The 21,340-nt window shown below is 41.6% G+C and overlaps 1 protein-coding gene across 1 annotated transcript in view; it reads left to right on the top strand.

Annotated features, from left to right (window-relative positions):
* SAMD12 (sterile alpha motif domain containing 12) overlaps nt 1-21,340 on the top strand; it is a 377,694-nt gene that overhangs the window by 65,022 nt on the left and 291,332 nt on the right. The gene's annotated exons all lie outside the window — the stretch shown is intronic.

The raw sequence follows: 21,340 nt of genomic DNA, 5'->3' as shown, positions 1-21,340 counted from the left end.
CATTCTTGACATGGCTGACAAATTGGGGATAAGCACTCTAAATACAAAGACTAGGATGTCCTTCCAGAGACTGTTCAGTGTTTTCAGATACATGTTTTCATATAGGAAGTGCCTGTAGAAGATGATCTTTTCGAACGTTCTCCCTAGTTCCCGGTGGCAAGCTTGAGCTAATCTTTCCGTATTCATGGATTAGATTCTGGAATATTTGCCATCTCTTGGTTACCTGTTACCTGACTTGGGGCTTTTATTTCTTTACTCCCAAACAAGTCTCAAGCAAATGTACGCATATCCTATAAACATGCTTTTTCAATATTGTCATTAAAAATAAGAGGTGGGGGCAAGAGAAGAAACACGATAGTTAGTGATCTTGGATGAGGGAAAACTTTGTATCCCTGATGAAATGCCTGAGTTTGGTTTTGTGTTTGCTGGGAGCCTACTGTAAAGCAAACCTATGTGGCCTTCTGTTCTGTTCCAGGTGCCAAGAGCTTGCTGGGCTGGCTTCCCACTGAGTCTGTGTAATGCATTCCTTCTGTCCCACCCCATATTGCAGATCTGCTGAGGCTGACGACATCACCTCGGATAATAAAGCCGTTCCCAAATGTGTTAAAAGTCACACTGCCTCAAGGAGGCATGGAGGTGGGGGTGCAAAAGGGCTTGCCAATTAGCTCAACATTGTAATTTCATTTGCCTTCTTAAAGAAAAAAAAAAAGTCCTCTGCAGAAATAAGAGCGATTACACATTTAAATTTGAAGTATTTTACAGTGCTAATTTATTGCTCCATTGCTGTCTGCCCTGCGAGCAGATCTGTTCATCTGCTCTCTTGGCAGCCTGCCGGCTTGAAGTTTGCTTTCCCTCCTAATGGGCCTCCTCTGGACACCTTGGGAGCTGATGGGAATCGTATGGATGAAATGGGTGTGGGCTGCTGGGGAGAATTGTTTGATGCAGGGTTACTGTGGTTGAAAGCAGAGGAGTGCAGGCCTCTTCTTTCCCTATCAGGGCTGGGGTTTACAGGAATCTTGCCCCATTCCACCCCTTTGCTTTGATAGCTAAATGCTACTGGTTACTGGTAAAGGCCCATCTTAAACATCACTCGGTCCAGGAATTTTCCCTTGTTGCATTCTCTGACAGCACCCTGTGCTTCTCCCTCAACACACTCTGTGGCAGTTCCTTTGCTGTCCCCTCCCCACACCGCAAGCTGTGGGAAGGCAGGGATGACGGCATTTCTCGAGATCATGCATGAATGCCAGGCCCCTTTCTCAACATTTCCTGTGTCTACAGTGTAGGTTGAGCTCTAGTCCCGGAGCTGCATTGCTCACGGAAGCTCCAGAGGGTGAAGGAGGGCAGTACTTGAGCTGAGTTTGGAGACCGGGTAATCGAGTGCCCTGGCTTTCAGGTTAGAAATGATCTTAGCTTAGTCTCTTATGAGCTGTGTAACTGGGGTACTTCACTTCACTTGCTGGGCATCTAACCACAGATTGACCCTGACCATAGTAGGCACTGGACACATGTTAGCTCTATTTCTCCAGTTCTAAGGTACACGTTTTGTAAACCTTTCAACATTGCTGAAATTAAGAGACCTCTTAAAATTGCTTGCATATCCCGGTTTAATTGGCCGTCTGTTTTCTTTCTCAGTGACATAAAAATAATGACGCGTCTTGGGTGCATCGGGATTTATAAAGGATGGTAGCTTGCTCTCTTCTACGAAGAACAGAGTGTCCAATCCTCTGCTTCAGTGTACAATACCTGTGTGGCATTTAGAATTGCCTGGGCTGCTTATTTTTTAATGTGTGTTTATATATGTATGCACCCATGCATGACAGTTTGGGGCCTCATCCTAGGCCCAGTGCTTTGTATGACTGAGGCCTGGGCATCTGCATTCCCCCAGTTGCCCTGGGGGCTCTGTCACAGCCAGCAGGAAACAATTCAAGAACCAGTGCCCTCATTTATCTTCTGTTGGCTTGATTCTACTTCTGAGCACTACTCTCTGCCTTTTCCTATTGGCTTTCTTCCTTCTCTCTTTATATATGGAAGCATCTAACATAACACCTGGCACAAAGCATGTTCTCAGTATATCTAACTTTTCTCCTCATCCTTTCTCCTTCATATTTTCAAAATCGGTGAGGGAATAGGACATGCAGGGGACAGAGTTGGCAGGATGTGTGGAGGAAGCAGTGGAGTGGGGGCAGGGGGAGAGCTACTGACTGGCCTCTCTCCATGTTGTTCGCAGGAAATGGGGATTGGAGATGGGGAGAAGGCCAGACACCTTGCTTGTGTGCTTCTGGGCTATCTCCATATCACGCTGTTCTTGTTACTTTGGTACATCAAGCCCTTTAGTTCCTATTTGGTTTTTCATGGCGTGTGGCCTGGGGGAAATCCCTAGAGCAACTCTCTACTCTCTTTGGCTGACTTACAGTCTTGACCAACCTAAATAACATGTACCTAAGAAAACCCAAACTACAGGAAGGCCTTGTGATTTGCCCATTCTTGCTAATATTTGTGACTCTTACCTAAAAAAAACCCTGGACACAGATATCTCTTGTGTGCTCTCCCCCCCACTTCCAAGCTGCGGCTTCTTTTGGCTCTGTAGTGCATCCTTTCATCTTCCAGCACCCTTCCCTGGTTTTTATGGAACACTGTGCCACTTAACCAAGGCCTCAAAGATAGGAATGGATTCCTCTTAGTCTCTGTGCTCCTTTTAGGTCTTCCCACCCTTAGAACTAATTTGTCTCTGCTCAAAAATACCTGTAAACTTTGTATAGCTAATAGCTTCCCCTTGAAGTACTGTATAATTATAAAAGTGGAGTATGACCTACTTTTGTGCCCCCCCATATGTCCAGCACATAACTAATAATTGTGCATATGCAAGTGGGAAAAGGTGAGAATGAGCGTTACCATGTGAGAAGAACTGATGGACCAGCTTAGGTCATGGAGAGTTTCAGTCTTGGGGAGATGGGAAAGGTAGGTTGGGAACAGATGGTGAAGGACCAAAGAGCTTAGGCTATTCTGTACAGAGAGGCCCCCAAATTTTTCTGAACAGGAGACTAATGGAAAATATGTTGGTAAGATTTATTTAGCTCCAGTGGTTTGGAACTAGGAGATGTTGGAGGTAAAGTGATGGAACATGAAGACAAAGACTGTTCTAGAAATTCCTGAGTGCCAGTGATTTTGAATGTTATCAGAAGGGATGTTGGGATGGAAGGAATGTTTCCAAAAATAACTTATGAAGGAAGAGCCTTTATTGTTGAGGGATGTGGGGTCAGGATCTCTGGAGTTTCCACTGCAAACTGAAACAGGGTATGGGAAAGGGGAGCTAATAAGCGGAAAAGAAAAAGGTGATTATTTTGATTTCATTGGGGTTTGAAATGAAGGTAGCTCTTCTAAAGGAAGCTTCCAGCTAACAAAGACAGATGCGGAGGTGGATCAGTGATGGAGATAAGAGATTTGAAAGTTGTACACATAGAGATGAAGTTGGCATCATGAGCGTGGAAAAACGAGCTGAGGACTATAAATGCACAAACTCCAGTAAGGCCCGAAATGAAGATGGGGGCCAAAGCAGGAAATCTGCAGGGCCTTAGGCATGGAATAGTCTGTTCCAGGGTCTCTGTCTTCTCAGCAACTTTTTTTTGGGGGGGCAGGGTGAGTGCTGGGACTACGGGATGGCTCTTTTTTTCCTTCATCCTTAGACGGTTTAGTTCTTTTTTCTCTCATCTTCTCTTTTGGATCTGCCTTCCCATTTTTGGGGTTTTTTTTTTTTTTTTTTTTTTTAAAAAATGTACTGTATGTTGGCTAATTTAAATTTTTAAAAAATGTCTTACATTTTATTTTTTCTAGCTTTTATGATACATAATTGACATGTAACATTGTAAGCTTAAGATGTACACTATGATGATTTGATATATATATATATACTGTGAAATGATGACCATACTAAGGTTAGTTAACATATCCATTACCTCAGACCGTTACCACTTTTTTGTGTGTTTGGTGAGAACATTTAGGATCTGTTCTCTTAGCAACTTTCAAGTATGCAAAACAGTATTTTTCCCCAACTTTGAGGTGTAATTGACATACTTCATTGTAGAAGTTTAAGGTGTACAATATGTTGATTGGGTACATTTATATATTGCAAATTGATTATCACCTTAGGGTTAGCTAACACTCCCATCACATCACATAATTACCATTTCTTTTTTGTGGTGACAACATTTAGGATCTACTCTCTTGGCAACTTTCAGGTATTATACAATATTGGTTCACGGTGACCACCATGCTATGCATTAGATCCCCAGAAATTATAGTCACTGGGCCCTCCATTATATTGCCTTTCCTCTTGTCTTTCTTTTCTCTCCTTTTGCCCCTCCTTCACTTCTTTCATTTTCTTTTTTCTGTCTTTGGTTCCCATTTCCCTAATCTAGTGCAGGGATGCCTGAGTATTTAGGTAGGCTAGGGACAATGTTGGATGCAAGAGGAGTACAAACAGAAAGGAAAATGTAGACAACCTTGGGAAGTTCACAGTTCTGTTTTACATATTACTCACAAGATTACTTTGTCCCTCAAGGGCAAATTATTCCTCATTATTAGAAACAAAAGGCATTGTGTTATGTGGTATTTACAGGTAGCCTGTTATTGCCTAAGTGTGTATAGACTCAGAAATTAACTTTCACTTGGATCTAGTTATAAGCAACCTCATAAAGGTGACTGTCATAAAATTGCCCTTTTTTGTTCTCTGGTTTCCTAATTTTGGGAGACCTGGGACAGCTCCCTTGTATTACTATGTATTGGCATTGGAAGTTGAAATCAGAATGCTGCCTCCTCCTCCAAATATGCATAGGACCATATTCCCATAGAAATCACTTTAAAATATATATCAAAGATTGTATTATACCTTCATTGGTATAGTATTTTAAGTACTAATTTATAGTCATAGCAAATATTATCTCAGGGATATTGTAATTTATATCTAAATTTTTATACATAATCATTTTATATGTAGATGTTGAATTTATATCTAAATACTTTATATCTAAGTAATTATTCACAAAGTGACTTGATTTTTTTTTTTTTTTTTTTGACAGAGAGACAGCGAGAGAGGGAACATAAGCAGGGGGAGTGGGAGAGGGAGAAGGAGGCTTCTGCCGAGCAGGGAGCCCGATGCAGGGCTCGATCCCAGGACCCTGGGATCATGACCTGAGCCGAAGGCAGACGCCTAACGACTGAGCCACCCAGGCGCCCCACAGAGTGACTTGATTTTAAAAACTAATGCTGTTCGGAAAGTAATGGAAATAGATGTACTGAGAATGAGATGATCTAATCACAGTTACCCATCTCAGAATAGCTTTTTGATATCACTCTCTGTTATCTTGCTGTTGCCTCCAAGTCCCAAGCACATACTCGGTGCAGCCACGGTAGCCCACTTCTCATTAGCTTAATAGTTCTTTCATCTTTGCATGCAGTAAAATGGACTGCCCTCTTCAAAGACCTATGTGCCCCCCCTAGCATTGCCTGCTCACCTTGACTTTTCTATGGTTTATCACCAGTAAGATATTTGGCACTCATATTTAAGAATCAAAATACGGGGTGGGGGGGTGCCTGGCTGGCTCAGCTGGTAGAGCACATGACTCTTGATCTCGGGGTTGTGAATTCAAGCCCCATGTTGGGCATAGAGCTTACTTAAAAAACAGATAAAGAATCAAAATACTTAAAATCATGATATAACATTTGTCAATTTGATTAATTAGTGTATTTGTGTACTTTGTATGTGTCTGACAGTTTTCAGTTCCTGAAGTGTGTATGTGTTTAGTCATGAGTAAATTATAAAGCAACATAAAAATATTTGATACATGGAATTTGTCTATAAGGAATTTACAATCTAGTTGCATGGGAAGTAATAGCTTAGAATAGCAAACTATTACCCACAGGCCAAATCCTACCCCCTCTTCCTGCCTATTTTGTAAATAAAGTTTTGTTGGAACATAGCCACACACATTTGTTTACATATTATCTAGGATTACTTTCAAATTACAATGGCAGATTTGAATGATTTTGACAGATTATATGGCCCACAAAGCCTAAAATATTTATTATCGGGTCCTTTAGAGATGATTTTCTTGACTCCAAGCTTAAAAGCACTGAAGTGTAAGTCAACTGATGCCCAAAGACTTGCCCAAGGTCTCATGGATAGGCATTTTCAGATTGGCTACAAATTGATATAAAACATTATATACCTACTTGGAAGAGGGCAAGCCCAAAAGACAGACTGAAACCTCTGCTCTTGGCTGATCATATGACTTTGGACAGGGGCACATAAACCCAGAGTCCTAGTTTCTTTGTCAGGAAAGTGGGCTTAGGGGGCACCTGGGTGGCTCAGTCCATTAAGCACTGGACTCGATTTCGCCCTCCGGTCATGATCTCAGGGTCTTGGGATCAAGCCCCTGCATCGGGCTCCACACCGAGCCTGGAGCCTGCTTAAGATTCTCTCTCCCTCTCCTCTGCCCTGCCCCCAACCCCCTCAAGCGCACATGCTCTCTCTCAACAACAAAAAAAATGGGCACCTGGGTGGCTCAGTTGTTAAGCGTCTGCCTTCGGTTCAGGTCATGATCCCAGGGTCCTGGGATCAATTCCCCGCATCAGGCTCCTCACTCCGCGGAAAGCCTGCTTCTCCCTCTCCCATTCCCCCTGCTTGTGTTCCCTCTCACTGTGTCTCTGTCAAATAAATAAAATCTTAAAAAAAAAAAAATGGGCTTATAGCTATCTACTTCCCTGGGTCATAAGAATTTAATGAACTAACACATGTATAGTACGTAACATGGTTACATGGTAGTTTCTCTGGGAAAGACTGGCCCTCCTGGCGCCTGTCTTATAGGATTCTGCTACTTGACAGTTAAGAGGACTCCCTTGTTCTCTAATTTCAACTTACGAGAAAGGTTCCTGATTGACCAACTCCAGTCACATGCCCACCTCTAGGTCAGTCACTGTGCTACCAGGATCCTATGGCCTAAAGGAGAAGCATCTCTCATCAGAAAGGGATACAACCTAAAAGTAATATGTTAACTACTTGCCTTTACCTGTGTTGACCTCCTTATTTGACTTTACCCAACTTTTGCATATATTCCAGCTTGAGATAATCTTTTTAAGGATGAAGGCCTAGAGTGCACATGGGCGTTTATTATGTGGCTAATTGCAATGGTGTAGACTTGAAGATTTTTTCCTGCAGCATCAGCAGTAGAATTAACGGCTGTTTACGAAGCTCCTAGGACACACCCAGGGTTATTTGCAATTCCCTGCGTGCTGGCTATATCAAATTTCTCTTCCACTAAGAAAGCATATGGCAGTGCAAGTGAGGCTGACATTATTACAGATGACCTTGGATCTGCTGGGAGGATGGGGAAACAATCATAAAGCACTAGCCAGCTCTAGCACTGCGTTATACTTTAAAAATTACTCATGACAAATCTCATCACTGATCACAACGCACTGGGGACCTTTGTTATGCTAGTTGAGAACCACCACGCTGGAAGAACTCAGAGTCACGTTAGGGTGATGGCTTACAAAGTGAGTCACGATACAAGGTAGGTAGGTAGAGTGCCTAACAAATGGAACTGGCATCTGGAATAGTTGAGAGTGTAAAACATCCTACAGATAAAGGATTTTTGCACTTGTGGACCTGTGTTAGTTATAGGTCTCTGGTTGTAAGAAATAGAAACCCCTGTCATTAGCTTAAGCAAAAAAGGGGAATTTATTGTAACAATGAAATATGTCTTCTAGCCTTCGGTCATCTAAAATAATGTCTGACAGGGTGCCTGGGTGGCTCAGTTGATTAAGCGGCCGACTCTTGATTTCGGCTCAGGTCATGATCTCAGGGTCATGAGATTGAACCCCGTGTGGGGCTCCATGCTCAGTGGGGAGTCTGCTTGAGATTCTCTCCGCCTCTCCTTCTGCCCCTCCTCCTGCTCATGCGTTCTCTCCCTAAAATTAAAAAAAAAAAAATCTTAAAACGATGTCTGACATATAGTAATTGCTCAGTAAATATTTGAATGCTTGAATGATCCCAACCAGTAAGTCATTCTAAGGAACTCAGACAGTATTCAGTCTCCAGGTCTTCTCTCTGCCTCTTGGTGCATAACACCTGATTCTCCTCTTCCCTGCAGCTCGTGTCTCTACTTCCCAGTCCATGTGGCAGCACATGGCCACATACGGCTCCTGGGTTGATGCTGTCCAGCTTCAGCCATGTGGTAAAGCTGACTTGATTCCCTTATTCCTAACTCTGTATTCTGGTAGCAAGGAATCTGATTGGCCCGGTGTGAGTTAGCTATCTACCCTTGGTAAATCACCTGTGACACAAACATGGTGGCTAGTAACATTGTCCCCAGGATCCTGTGGCTCTGGTTTGGGTGAGATGGAAAATATTCCAATGCACAAATTCATGATAGACCGGTAACAGTCCCAGGGGTATCTACTATGTGTCCCATTAAATAAATCAGTTTGAAAGTGTGAAAGCTAACTTTCCATACAGCTCACAGCAGAACAGAATTTGCAAGGGATTGGTGATTACAGCTGGAGTCAAAATAGTTCAGCTTCCTGGTCTTGGATAGAATGTCAACCCTGCTTTTTTTTTTTTTTAAAAGATTTATCCATTTATTAGAGAGTGTGTGCACGAGCAGAGGGAGGGGCAGAGGGAGAGAGAGAATCTCAAGCAGACTCCCCACTGAACACGGAGCCTGAGACGTGGCACTCTATCCCAGGACCCTGACATCACAACCTGAGCTGAAATCAAGAGTCAGATGCCCAAATGACTGAGCCACCCACGTGCCCCTCCCCTATTTTTCTTCTATGATTATTTCCTCTCAAAAGAATTGTCTTTTGAGAAAGTGTCAATTGGAGGCATCCTCATTTTCATGATAGCAGCTAGTTGGTGTTGAATAATAATGCAATTCTATTCCTGGACTTGGTGATTCCATCTCTGAGCAAATGCAAAGCAGATCTTGGCAGGTATATCTATATACGATCAGGAATGCCAAGGCACCTCTCGCTGCTAACGCAGTGCAGCAGACGTGAGTGACATTTTTAGGTTGTTTGTACTGAGTGTAATAATGTTTTAATGTGGAATGTATCCTGTGTTACTCTTGGGAAACAGCTTGGTTTGGTAGAAAGGGTCAAATAGGTTTATATTCCAGTTAGTCCACTTGCTACCTCAGAATTATCAGGCAAGTTGTTTAACCTTTCTGAGTTTTAGTTTTGTTATTTGCAAAATGGAGATGCCGACATTTCGAGAGAAAGAAATAGACACCTTACCTTATACCATGTGCAAAAAAATAAATTCTAAATAGGTTAAGGAGTTAATATGATAAAAGAAAGCATTCCACATGTCAGAGGACAATATAGGAGAAAGGTTTAAGCATCACAAGCCTATTTCTAAATACAAAATCACTGTGAACACAGTTAAACACAGCATGGGAGAAGATTTGCAACATATGCACATTGCAGACATTGAATTAATATCCATACATGTTAAGTAAAACAAATATCCACAACGAATCAGTAAAACAAGCTTATTGAATAAATAGGCTAAAGGAATAAACAGGCAATTCAGAGAAGAAATTTTTAAATGACCATAAACATAAAGACTCAATTCATCATAAGTGAAAAAAAAATCACTTTTTAAAAATGAGATTACTTTGCATAGGATTAGCACAAATGAAAACATTAAACTGTCTGGTACTAGGAAGTAATGGGAAACAATGAGCACTTGCATACACTGTCAGTGGAAATAGTCTTAGCAAAGCTTCTAAGTGAGATATGAAATGTGTATACCCTTTGACCCAGCAATTGTATGTCCAGGAATCTATCAAGAATTCTTAAATTGTGCACGATAACATATATACAGGGATTCTTATTTTAGAATGTTTTGTCGTTGGGAAAAATTTAGAAACAACCTTTACTAATAGAGTAAACTGTGGTGTATCTATTAGAAAAACTATAAACAAATTACCATCTATCAATAAGGGGGTTGCCAAATCAATCTTGGTATATTCATTCTGTGAAATACTATACAGAGATTTAAAAGAATGAGGTAGATCTGCAAATAATATGAAAATAACTCTCCAAGACCTATTGTTAAATGAAGAAAACAATCATAGAATAATATGGTACAATCCAATTTACATGAAAGGTACTTAGATTTATGTATGTAAATGTATGGAAAAGATACGGGAAGGGTCATACCCAGTTGGAGACTGGGGCCTTGGAAGAATGTTGAGATGTATGGAGTAAAGGATGATAGTCACACTTCATTATTTAACTATTTTAGGTGAAGCTCTTATTAATTTGTTTCTTCTGAAACCTAAGATAACAAAGTATATTTTCAATGGTGATAATATAAGGGTAAAGTATTAAATGAAAAATACTTAAGACAGTGCTTGGCGTATAATAGGTTCTTGATGCATATTAGTGTTTTTTTTTTTCTTTTACCTCAGCTAGAAAGAATAGGAATTATATGAATTAAGAAATATTAAATTAGTGTCTACTATATGTCCTGGGGAGGATTTATCTGTGAGGACATTCCAATGTACCTGTGAAGAGAAGACTGATTCATAGATACAACCAACAGCAATTTGAATTAGTTTTTCCACTCCAGTGATGTTGACACCTAGACTCTGGACCATTTATTAGAACCTGAGTGTCCTTTTCCTGTTGTCATATCAGCACTCAGTGCAGTGATATTCTTTATATCCAACTCACTTTTGTTAGTGTTCTTATACCTTACCCAGAGGTTTTTGGTGCAGTCAATCCCCTCCGTCTCCCCACTCCCTTTTATGAGTTGACTCTTGTCTTTTGCCCCCTAAGTTTTGCTGCACATGTGCCTTTTGTTTCAAGCTGCCTTGACTTTTTTTTTTTTTTAGAAGACAAGCATGCAATAAATATGTATAACCTCTGTATTCTACCATCACCACTGCATCCCTTGTTACAATTAAGTTGTTAATTTTGAGTTAGCTACATTTTTTTTTTTAAGTTCAGTGCAGGGCTTGAACTCATGACCTGAGCTGAGACCAAGTGTCTGAGACGCTCAGCGGACTGAGACCCCCCACTCCAGGCACCCCTAGTTAGCTACATTTCTGATCACTTATCCTTCCTCCCCTTCTAAGCAGGACATATCCATCCTTTCACGCACGCTAGTTCTTCCTTTCTGCATATCCATCTGATATAGCATGTCCTATTTACATGGCTCTTCCTGGCTAGCTTTGAGAGTTCCAGAGGGATCAGAGACCACGTGTGTTCATTCATGGGCTAGATGCCATGCAGGTCCAGGACTGTAAAAGCAACGGTTGAGTAGAGCATAGCATGGACACTCACATGTTGAAGGTGTACAGGGTTACAGGAGTGGGAATGGAACTGAAAATAATCGGAAGGACATGGAACTGAAAATAATAAACATTTGGGAATGACAACTGCCAACCTGGCCATTGCTAGTCTGTGGGCCCATTGGGCTGGTGCCAGGGGACTGGAGGTGAGTAGGTACAAAGAATACAGTACAGCCTTGCTATCATAAGGAAGACAGATAATGTGTAGCAGACTGTTTATCAAAAGTCCGGTGTGAAATAAACGGAACGCTGAGAGAGAAGATGCTAGAGAGAAGACAGCAGCAGCCAGACCAGAGGACTTTGTAAGTTCTACCTTGCAATTTGTGTGGGGAAAATGGTGGCACAGAATCAGGGCCCTGCTGCCCTGCTGCCCTCCTTCCTAATTCCAGCCTAATTGCCTTCCATCTGTCCTGGGTGGAACAGTTAAGGGTTAGGCAGGAGCACCTGGTGATTTGCTGGAATCTGGATCCAGAGGGCCAAGCTGGGAGCCAACTCAAACCTGGGGTGCAATTGTGGGGAGCCTTCTGGGAATATCAGGACACCTTTCCTCCTGGAGCGCTTGATCTTCAGAGTGCTGTGTAAGCCCTGGGATTAAGGGCAGTGCCATCCCTGAAAGTGGCTCCTAGAGAACCCCTGACCCCCAAAGAGCCATGACGAGGAATGAAAATACACAGGGTGAATATTTCCTTCCCACGTGAGCAGGAGAATGCCTGCTTTTTCAGCTGAAGGATCCAAGGAGGAAATTTAATAACTTGTTAGGGTATATTACTCCTACTAGGCTCAGTTTAATCTGTGGAAACCAAAATCCCCTAAACTTCAGTGACAAAAATACAGTAAACATATTTTTTTCTTTGTCCTATTAAATGTCAGTAGTCCATGATGTGAGGTCTCTGCCATCAGACGCCTGGGCTGGTTGAAGCTCCGCTATCTGTAAAGTCAGTGGTCACCATAGCAGGAGGGAGGAAAGATGAGTGATCGCGTACTGACCTTTAAATGTTTTCCCCCATAGGGATGCATATCACGTTTTCTCCTGTTCATGGGACGAAACAAGTCAAATGGGTACACGTAATTTCAGGGGTTGGGGGGAATGGAATCATTCCCATGCCAGAGACAGCGGGAACTGTATATGAGTGAACAGTGGAAATGCCCGCTGCATTTCGGAATGACAGCTGCCAACCTGGCCGTTGCTAGTCTGTGGGGCCATTGTGCCTCCTGCCTTGTTCCAGATTACTGCTGAAAGGGTCTTCACAGTTGGACCTGAGCCTCAGGACTGAATGGAGTTATGTATGGGTAAAGGAAAATAACCTAGAAGGGTCCCAGAAGCCAGAGAGAGGAAAGATATGCAGAATACCCAAAACAGGTAGTAACTCCAGGGCGTGGCACACTTTAGCCTATGGACCAAATCTGGCCCAACGGTTTTTGTATCTTCTGCAAGCTAAGAATGATCTTACAATTTTAAATGACCAGGAAAAAATTGAAAGAAAAAAATAACACATTTCAAATGTTTTCCAGTGTGTCATGCATTCTTCGAAATCTTTGCATTTATCAGCTCAGTGAAGCTTTCTCCCAGTCGTGTGAAAGACAGTCTAGTAGTCATTTTGTAGAAGAGGCAACTGAAGTTTCTAGGTAGGTTAAGGAGGTGGGTAGAGCTGAGGAGTCATTCAGCTGAATTCAAATCCAGAAGGTTTCATCCCAGAGCCTGTGATGCTCTTAATCTGCTTTCCTAAATGGAAAGTTTAACAGTGTAAGTGCAGTATTTAAGGAAAGAAAGATAAAGGTGTAATACATTCTGGTGTGTTCCCAGGAGAGGTGATCACTCTATTTCAGAGAAGCAAAAAAAAAACAAAAACAAAAGGGCTCTGTAAGAGAATGGGGCCATGTATCTACCATGATGGTGGTGAACCCAAAATTGAACCCCAATTAGGCAAAACTAAGAACCACATCCAAAAAAATTCCCTTCTTCTCATTGGCAGACCTTAGACTTGTATTACAAAAATTATACTCAACTCTTGCCATTATATTTTGCATTTAGCCAGTAAGAAGCTTGTGGAAATTGATTCTCCCTTGTTAGGTATGTACCTAATATCCTCAATTTTGCCTGCTGGCCTTTAAAGCCTGAAACACTTACTGTCTGACTCCATACAGAAACAGCTTGCTCACCCCTGAACTGGTGCTATGAAAGCAGGAGACTGCCAGTAATATTAATGCAAACAATGATATGAACATTTAGGAGGATCAGGAACAATATAAAAAGGTTTTGTGTAAATAACCGATTTCCCTTAACTTTTTTAATATGAAATTTTCCAACATACACAAAAGAGTTAAGAGTAGTGGAATGGATTCTCAGGAGCCCAACACTCAGTTTCAATAAATGTCTAGCTTCACATATGGCCCCAACTGTTCCCAGATATCGGGGTACTGTAAGCAAAGGCATCCTGACTTTTCACTGGAAAATATTCCAGTATGTATCTATAATAGGTGAGGACTTCTGATTTTTTTTTTTTAATCCCTAGCCACAACACCATTATGGTACCTAACAAAATTAATAATACCTTAAAGTTACGACTACGTGATGTTCAGCTTTTCCTAATTGTCTCCAGAAAAGTAGAACTTAGAACTTAACGGAGCATAAGTGTTGGGAGGCAGTGAGCAGTAATTTAATCAAGCTGAGAAAAACAAAAGAAAAAAATAGGGGGGGGGGAATAAACTAAATAGGAAACAATGAAAGATACAAAAAATAAAAAGTCTGTTGCTTATTATAAATGTAGCAAATTCCCTTATTTTCTACAGATAAAATCCAGACACATGAAGCACTTTTAAATGAAAAAGAGAAAAGATAGTATAAATTACAGGAATTTGCAAAAAGATACTAAGAAAAATAGGTTATAATTTTAATCTCAAACTTCCAGGAGTGTAAAGTTAAAAGCACTGAGCAGGATGAATAAGGACATTAATTAGAATAGGCACAATGTAAAAGATGCATTAGTCATAAGCATAAATGTACCAAGTGAGACTAAAATATAAAGCAAAACTTATTAAAATGCAGAGGGAACTTGTTATTAGTAAAATTTTAGAATGTGACCTTGCTGTGTATCTTTCAGGATCACCCAGATCCAGGCAAACTAAGTGTTATAATAAATAGAATACATTTGGGATTCTATGAAGGGGAAAGGTATGTGTATTTTTGTATGCCTATGGAATAGTTCCAAGAATTGATTATGTTCTTAGCCTCAGATTTTCATAGGCCATGTTTTCTAATAATCTAATAAAAAATTTTTAAAAAGCAATATTACTGTGATGACCAAAAAAAAAATCTTTGTGTTAATAAAATTCTTAATTATCCTTGGATCAAAACAGTTTACAATTCAAAATTTGATTTCTATCCAAAAGACAATTAAAAGGAGAAAATCTCTTACCAAAATCCATGGGACATACTAAAAGCTATAATCAGGAAATGTATGGTCTTAAACGTCAATATTTGAAAAGTAAAATAAAGGGACTCAAGATGTATCTTAAGAGTTTAGAAAAAGAAAAACATATAGAAAAAGAGGTATTCAAGATAAAGACTGAAATTGTTGAAGTAGACAATAATGTAGAAAAGTTAGGTAAGTCAAAATCTGGGTCTTTGAAAAGACCAATAAAACTGACAACCTCTTTTCAGTTGTAGTGGAGAATAAGACAGCAAAAATGTATATAATTAAAAACAAAGATAAATAAAAACAAAGATAAAACTATAGGGAACCAATCAAAGACTTCCAAAGGAATACAGCATAAATCCTTGTGTGGATAAACTTGAAAGCCCAAAGGAAATATTTAGGACACAAATTGGAAGTCCTCTCTGGTGCAGGCCAAGATGGAGAAGCCTCACGAAGCCTCCGTTCTGGACGGAACACCAAAAGCAACTACCTGAGGCCTCTGGAAAGCAAACAGAACAGACCAATTGGGAAGGGAAGGCAGAATTGTAGGGTGGTGAGGCTCCTGGTTTTTTCCCCTTTTCACCCCTGGCTGGAGCCTGAGGGTGGCCCTATTAGGGAACTGTGCAGAGGGTATCCACTGCCACAAGTTAAGCAACTCCTCATTCTGGCCAGAAGACCAGGAAAAGGGGGCCCTCTGCAAGCTGGAGATTATGGGAGTAATCTTTTTTTCTTCCGTTTTTTTTTTTTTTTTCCTTCTCTCAGCCTCACCCCAAGGGTGGCCTCTCTGTAGCACCCTGTGGGCCACAGTAGAGGTGTAGGCATCTAAAACCCTGAGAGAAAATGGTCTCTGGCCAGAAGAATAAAAACGAACAAAAAAAACACCTCTATGGTCCAAAGTGTGATGAGGGAAGGTAACCCTATTAATTTTTTCCTGTCCCTGACCACTTTGCCCAAGGACATCCCTAGTTGTGCATAAGTGTGGAGAGTAGGGTGTCGAAAACTCAGCCCCACCTTTCTAGCTAGAGGAAACAGGAAGACAAGCTCTTGTCATTGTTGGTATGACTGTGCAGTGGTCAAAGTTATAGATCTGAATGCCAAAAAGATGAATTTTACCAGGTATAAGTTCAAAAGTAAATTTAAACCCGAAAAATTATATTTTCATTCAACAAGATTTGCATGAATTACCATAGAAGATACCAGAAACATGACTAAAGGTGTACCATTTAAAAGTCACAAGAACCAAACCACTATACAACTATGTTCTGTACATATCAGAAATCATTTGATCCTAATAAGACTACACCATTCCAGACTATAAGGGAAGACAACATTAATAGCAAAACATGATTTAAAAAAGGAACAAAACCTATAGACCAATATTATATGGTTATATCAAATAACCAAACATGGTGTCAATAATGTGTTATGATGAGGCTTTTTTCAGGAATAGAAAGCTACCCAGTAGCTATTCTATTCTATCTATTCTATTCTATATTCTATCAGGAAAGCTATGTGTATAATTCATTAACAAAGAAAAAAATGTATTAAAAGGCAGTTCCTAAACTTTAGCAGGTATTCCTAATTTTTTTAAGATTTTATTTATTTATTTGAGAGAGAGAATGAGAGAGAGCACATGAGAGGGGTGAGGGTCAGAGGGAGAAGGAGACTCCCTGCCCAGCAGGGAGCCCGATGCGGGACTCGATCCTGGGACTCCAAGCTCATGACCTGAGCCGAAGGCAGTCGCTTAACCAACTGAGCCACCCAGGCGCCCTGCAGGTATTCCTAATTAAACCCAAGGTTAGGTAGGAATAGGTGGGCACTTCATGAATATAATAAAGGCTATTTCCAAAAAACATAAACAGTGGCTAATATCTTTTTTTTTTGAAATTTATAACCTCTTTATTGGGAATGAGGAGGAGAAATTTCTAGAAATATTTCAAAAATTCTAGCAAAGAATAGTATATAGAAATTAATTGATATCCATGATATTAAAGCTTTAAAAATCAGTAACAGTGGCTAATATCTTAAATGGCAAAACACTCGAATACTTTCAGTTAAAATCAGGAACTAGACAAGGCTGGCTACTGTCACCATTATTATTCATCATTTTGGAGACTAATATACTAAGGAAAGAAAATGTAAAAATTGGTTTAAAGAGAAAAAAATACAATCATATCTTTGTTTATAAATTAGTATGCCTAGAAAATTTATGCAGACTGAAAGTACTAAAAGACTTGGGCCATGGTAAATGTATAAAAATCATCATTTTTTTCCTTCATTAGCAAAAATGATCTAGAAATGGAAATAAGAAAATACTGCGTGCACAGTGGGTGTCTGCAGTTTACCTGTATGCTGTGGGGAACTACTGTGGAGTACTAAACCTGTGGAAAATATGAACAGGTTTGCAGTTTGAAAAGAAAGCTTCAGCTTTGAAGAGACTGGTTTGAAGCAGGGAGACCGATTATGAGGTTCCTGCAGGGATCCGGGCAGAGATGTCAAGCAGTGAGAACGGCAGGGAGAGAGAAGAGTCTGGGAAGAACCTGAGCTATCAAGTAGAGAGAATAAAGATTTCCAATCAGCTGATTGGGAGGGAGAGGGAAGAGTTACGGACGAATCCCTAGATTCTGGCCAAGAGCCTGGTGGAAGGGATGGGTGCTGTTCAAAGAGAAGGAATGCAGGAAAGATGAGCAGGCTCCGTGTGTTGGGCGTGCAGGAACGTGTTTAGTTTGGGCATGTCGTGTCTGAGGGATATAGAAGTTTTCAGCAGGCAGGTGGTTATATGGGTTTGGAGCTTGAGAGTGAAGGAGGCATTCGAGGAAGACTCTGGCTGTCAATAGCAGGTTGGTCTGATAGGCTTGGTGTGATGACTGGACCCATGTTTCTTTCCATAGGAAACAGATTCTCAAACACGTGGCATACAGAATGTTTTCCTTTCAGCCCCCACAGATCCATATACCTCTCCATTTCTCCACTTTGCTCCACACCTCAGCAGGCTGTCCGGGATGGACTGCATCAAGCCTTTCTTGCTCTCTGGCTTCTGATTGCCTTTGGTCTTGACTGCATGTTGGAGCCCCTGCCAGGCTGTCTTCTCCTAAGCTATAGCAGCTCTGCAGCCTTCTGGCAACTGTTCCATTACCTTGTCCCTTTCAGCCTAGAGGTATTAACAAACAGCTCTCTGCTGGTGTTCTACTCTACCTTAACCCTGCCCGCACCTTTATAAATAGTCCCTGCATTAAATTCCTCCTAGTCACCCATTTGATGTGCTTTTTGCTTCTGCCTCACTACACCTGGCCAGCAAATGGGCTACATCAAAATCACCTGGGGTGCCTGTTAAAAATAAGGATCTCTGGATTCCATCACAGAACAGAATTTCTAGGAGTGAAACCAAAGACTCTGCAATTTATCAAGCATCTCAAGTGATTCTGATCTAAAGCCAGATTGGAGAACCTTCCCTGGTCGTCTTGGCAACCCTTCCAAGACAGCATATGATCATGAGCCAGATGGTCGAGGTTAAAGAATTCAGTCCCAGTCTCTGCTGTTGCCCTTGGGTGACCTTGGGCAGGCAACCTTTTCATCTGTCTAAGCTTTGGATTCCACAGTTGTAAGGGGAGTTCATAGTTGCTACCTCATCTTACTGTTCAGCGGCTTAAATGAGGTAATCCATGTAGAACAGCAGGATGCTAATCAGCTTCCTGTGTTACCATTGATACTGTTTAATCTTCACACACTCCTGTTTTGCCGGTTTGGGGGCAGATAAGACTTGGTCCCTGTGTTCAGTCTTGTGAATGACACAGAAGGTAAATAATACCACTAGAAGCTTCAGTATTTATGTACTTCTAATCTAGGAACTTTCACGGATATCCACAAAGCTGTGGCCCCGAGCAGATATTTGCCTACTCTGTCCTCCTTCTGTGGCATAGGGTTCTGGATTGATGAAGGTGATTGCATAGAGATGTTTTGTAATGAACGGTTTGGGGAGTATAGGCGTTAGAAGAAGCAGGGCAGGTTTCAGAGACATTTGTGAAATGTCACAGACATGTCAAGCTGTCCATCCATTGGCCAAGGAAGCAGGGCAAGTGTTCCAGGGATTAGCATGTGGAGTCCATGGAATGTGTGAAAGTGTGGGATCATTGGGAGAGGCACAGTTGGGTATGACAGGAACACAGTGTTAGAAGCAGCTGATGAACTTTGCAGTCATTATTTCATTTAACTGATACTTATCAAACTTCTGCTCCGGGTCAAGCAGTGCTGTGGGTGCCGGGGGCACAGATGAGTATAGAGTAGTCATTGTCCTGATGGAGCTTATCTTCTAGTAAGAGTTTTAGCTGACGAACAAACAAGTGAATATAGAATGTGAAGTGATGACAACTCCCATAGAAAAGCATCAAAGCAGCGTAAAGGGGGAAGGATATGTGGGGCAGGTGATAATACAGGATGGCCAGGTAAGGCCTCCCTAATAAGCAAGCCTGAAGGGGATGCAGCAGTTGAGCAAGTGGGTGTCTGGAGGAAAACATCTGACAGAGTGAACACAATGCAAAGACATCGGCGCAGAGTTTGCTTGATGTGCTTGTGAGACGGCACAGAGCCTGGGTGGCTTGGGTAGGCAGAAAATGAGAAGAGTGATAAGAAACAAGATCAGAGGACCTGGTGGGGGTTGTAGCTCACATAAAGGCTGGTTGGGGATTGTGAGCAATTTCCCTTTTACTCTGAGTGAGGTCGGAAGGCATCACTGGGTTTTGATAGCATCTGTCTTATTTATAAAGGATAACGCTGGCTTCTGTGTTAAGCGTGGAGTGTAGGGGAGCAAGAGAAAAGCAGGGATACCCCTTAAGAAGCTATTATAATCCAGGGGAAAGCATAGTGGGCCAGCATAGGAGCAGTGGCAATGGTGACAAGTGGTCAGATCCTTGATACATTTGAAGATACAGCCAACTTGTTTCAGTGATGGATCACGTGTGGGTGTCTGCACAAGAGATAGGGAGCAGTTACCAGTGACTCGGGGTTTTTGGCCAAAGCAGTCGGAAGGTGACAGTTGTTAGGAACTGTGAGAACAGAAATCAGGAAATCTTTTCTAGACATTTTTAGTTGGAGATGTTGAGCAGGCAGTTTAGGTAGAGGAGTCTGAAGTTCAAGGGAGAAGTCCAGGCTGTGGGTGGGAATTTGGGAAGCATTAGCATACAGTGGTCTTTATGTCTTGAGGTTGGGTAAATTCCCTTGGGAAGAGAGAGGAACATGAGCTACAGGGACTGAATGCTGGGGTACCCAATATTTAGACATCAGGGAGACTAGAAGGAATCAGGGAGTCCAAGAAGGAGCAACTTGTGAGGGTGGAAGGAAGAGGGGAGGGAAGTCCTGTCCGGTGCTAAAATAAGAGATTGTTTCTAAAGGGGGAGGGGGGATGGCAGAAGCAGATGTTCCTGATCTGCGTGATGACTGAGAGTTGGCCGTTGGATTTGGCAATGTGGACTCCATCATTAGTGACCCTGAAGAGCTGTCTCAGTGTAGTGGTGGGGGCAAAAAGCCCAGGATGCATGGGTTCAGAAGAGACCATTCTCCCAAAGGATCTGGAGAACAAGAGCAAGGACAGAACTTCTGAGGCTTTTTACTCGGAAAGACATAAAGAGAAATGGAGGGGGAGCCAGAAGGGGCACAGAGATATGACAGGTAGATAGTAAGATGATGGGGAGGGTTGGGGACCTCTGTTCTGCTGCCTCCTCTTTTCTCAGAAATAAGAATTGGAGTTTCCACTCAACTGTGAGGACAGAGAGTGTATGTTGGAGGGAACAGGCAAGCAATTGGATTAGGGACGGTTATATATTATTCTCTAGCCTTATTCAGCTGGGGCACCTGCAGCTATTAAGTAGATAGAGCTGGATTTATCTAAGGGTGGAGTCTTGCCAGGCAGGTATATCCGCCAAATGAAAGAAAGGCAAAATGTGCCATGTAAGTTTTATTTTCTAAGCCCCGGGAGTCCTCTACAATTATGTACATGTTTACGAGGGTAAGTCTGAAAGCAGTGAAAAGGGGAGAACCTGCATAGTTATAACAGATGATGAGAGTTGATTGTTAATTGATTACATTTTGGCCATCCCGACAACACCGGTGCTTGCTTTCAGGTTGACGTTCTGTTACAATTCTAGCGATGGGTCCAGACTTGGATCTTTCATCCTCAGGCAAATTATACCTTCCATTTGCTCAGGAGGTTGAGGGAGCAACCCCCTCTGCCCTCTTCGTCCCCACTCGTCTTCAGTAAGCCATGCAGCGAGTCAGCAGTCTCTAAGAGGTTTGTGGCTCCCAGAGCTAACTTTAAAACTTCTGTACATCAAAGTGTAGACGTGTTGTTGCCACCCTTTTGGCTCAACTGGGCCAACTACTTTCAGGTACAAAATATATTTTATGAGTTAGATACATATCTAAAAGTACATTTTGTAAAGCCAGATAAAATTGCATTTTCAGCTAGGGAAATATCAAATATCAGAATGACCTCCAAGGACCAAAACAGCCAGGAACATTGTATATTTTATTAAGTAGAGAGATCTAAACAAAATCCATCGTATGGGTATGTAT

The sequence above is a fragment of the Neomonachus schauinslandi genome, chromosome 4 (assembly GCF_002201575.2).
Source record: "Neomonachus schauinslandi chromosome 4, ASM220157v2, whole genome shotgun sequence".
Lineage (NCBI taxonomy): Eukaryota > Metazoa > Chordata > Mammalia > Carnivora > Phocidae > Neomonachus > Neomonachus schauinslandi.
Note: the sequence above shows the minus strand (reverse complement) of the source record. Positions and strands in the feature narration are given on the sequence as shown.